This window comes from Physella acuta, unplaced genomic scaffold (assembly GCF_028476545.2).
Source record: "Physella acuta isolate Inbredline_101_S28 unplaced genomic scaffold, ASM2847654v3 ptg002381l, whole genome shotgun sequence".
NCBI lineage: Eukaryota > Metazoa > Mollusca > Gastropoda > Physidae > Physella > Physella acuta.
Genome location: NW_026733871.1, coordinates 57,501 through 59,662, shown reverse-complemented (window position 1 = coordinate 59,662; position 2,162 = coordinate 57,501). Strand labels below are relative to the sequence as shown.

Sequence of the window (2,162 nt, the reverse complement as noted above, 5' to 3'; positions counted from 1 at the left end):
TAAATGCAGTTCTTGAACGTTAGCGTAAAAACATAAAACGGAAAAGGTAGGAGAAAATGTATTGGTTGACTCGGCAGTTAGAACAATACAATGGCCTACACATTGACAGTCAGGTAATCAATAATTTCATTAGCCAACAATTAGTAGTAACCTTGTGTTTTATTGGCACAATATAAATCACGGTTTGATATTGCTGTGTAATTTAGATAAGAGCCTTTATTTTTTACAAACTTTAATTTAATTAATTTGCATTCTCTGGTGTGCTTAGTGTGTAATGCTTAGTGAATTTAGTCATTATTCCCAAACCAGCGAGCGATATTTCACCCTATTCTAACCGACATTTTTTTTAAAACTTGGCACGTGGGTCAAGAGTCGATGACAACTCAACTCGACGTCATGTTGACTAAATTTGATGCTTAATTAATCTTTTAAGAGTTAATTAAATTTTCCTTTATAAATTACAATATTACGCGGTATTAAAGCACGTTGTGTTCATTTGGTGTGCAATTGTTTATAAGTCATGTTATTATATTGTATTAAAACTATTAGAGTATTGAAAAAAACAATTAATTAAAATGTTTTTGTTGTCTATCTTTTATTTAGTTATATGCTAAAAAGTAGAAAAAGTGATGATTTATATATATATATATATATATATATATATATATATATATATATATATATATGTTTTTTTCAGATAGGTAGGCCTACTTAGTGTACATTCATGTTTAAACTTGATGCATTTGGGATATAACTTCGAAAGATGTATTTTAAAAACATAGAATATAAAGTTAGAGTATAAAGGCTTGAGATTATAACTCTCAGAACGAGATCTACTTTACCTACGCCTTGAAGTAGATTAGTTGAAATTACGTACTATGATGGAGTGACGCCTTTAGATGAGCAGTGGTGCTTTTCATGTCTTTCATCTATGTTCATCTCCATCTTTATCATCACTGCACTATTATCATTATCATTATCACCACCATTATCATTATTATCATCATCATCACCATCATCATTACCATCATCATCATCTTCGTCGTCGTCGTCACCATCACCATCATTATCGTCATCATCATCACCACCATCATCATCTTCACCATCATCAGCATCATCACCAGCATCACCATCACCACCATCATCATTATCATCACCACCATTATTATCATCACCACCATCACTACCATCATCATCATCATCATCACCACCATCATCACCATTAACATCATCAGCATCATCAGCATTTGTATCATCACCATCATCATCATGATCATCATCACCATCATCATCATCCTCGTCGTCGTCACCATCACCATCATCATCATCACCATCATCATCATCACCACCATCATCATCAAATACTTTTTTTGTTTAGTTCAAAAAGCAAGAAAATACAAAATTTGGAAAGGCTGCTGAATAGAGTTTAGTAGTTTTATCCTTGGCACTGACAAACGCCGATCGTGAATAATGTGTGTCGGGTCTGTGTGTGTGTCTTGGCATCCGCCTAACCCCAGGGACTGATTCACCGAACCCTTGGGGTTCAATCGAACCCATATTAAGGACCACAGACCAAGTCAGAGTCAAACCGCTAGTGTTTAGTTTAAAAACATAGGCTATAACCTTAATCATTTTAGTAAATCGTCCGTTGTTATTGTTTTATAAACAAAATTTACCTATGTATGGAATTTTATGGGACGGCTTGGCCTAGCGGTAGCACGCTAGACTGTTAGCACGAAAATCTTGAGTTCGAATCCGGGTTAAAGTCACTCGGACCACCAAGCTCTGATGTATTCCTGTCACACGCTAGGGAAATTAAATCAGCTGAGTGAAATTTTGAGCAGGTAAACAAACGGTGGGTGAAGGTTGAAAGCCTGTTGCGTCATGTTCCACCTCTGTCCGAACAGGCCATTGGAGATTAGCATCTGGAGTTTTTATTCTGCATTGGTTAAACCTGAATAATATTACCCCCCCCCCCCCCTTTATATTGACTGAGGTATATAACATCTTCGTCGCAATCATTCTTTTGTAGTCGTGAAAATATTATAAATCACTAATAAGATGTGTAAACTGCCCATTTATACCACAGATCCATTCTATCGTTAGCTCCCATTTAAAAGTGTTCCATTAAGATTACATCCGTATTGTTTTACATTGAATTT

General features: G+C 35.3%; 1 protein-coding gene across 1 annotated transcript in view; it reads left to right on the top strand.

Annotated features, from left to right (window-relative positions):
* LOC131933163 (NXPE family member 4) overlaps nucleotides 1-2,162 on the top strand; it is an 11,947-nt gene continuing 9,785 nt past the window's right edge. Inside the window, exon 1 of the mRNA XM_059289960.1 lies at nucleotides 1-113. The gene's annotated coding sequence lies outside the window, so the exon portion shown is untranslated. The remainder of the gene's footprint in view (nucleotides 114-2,162) is intronic.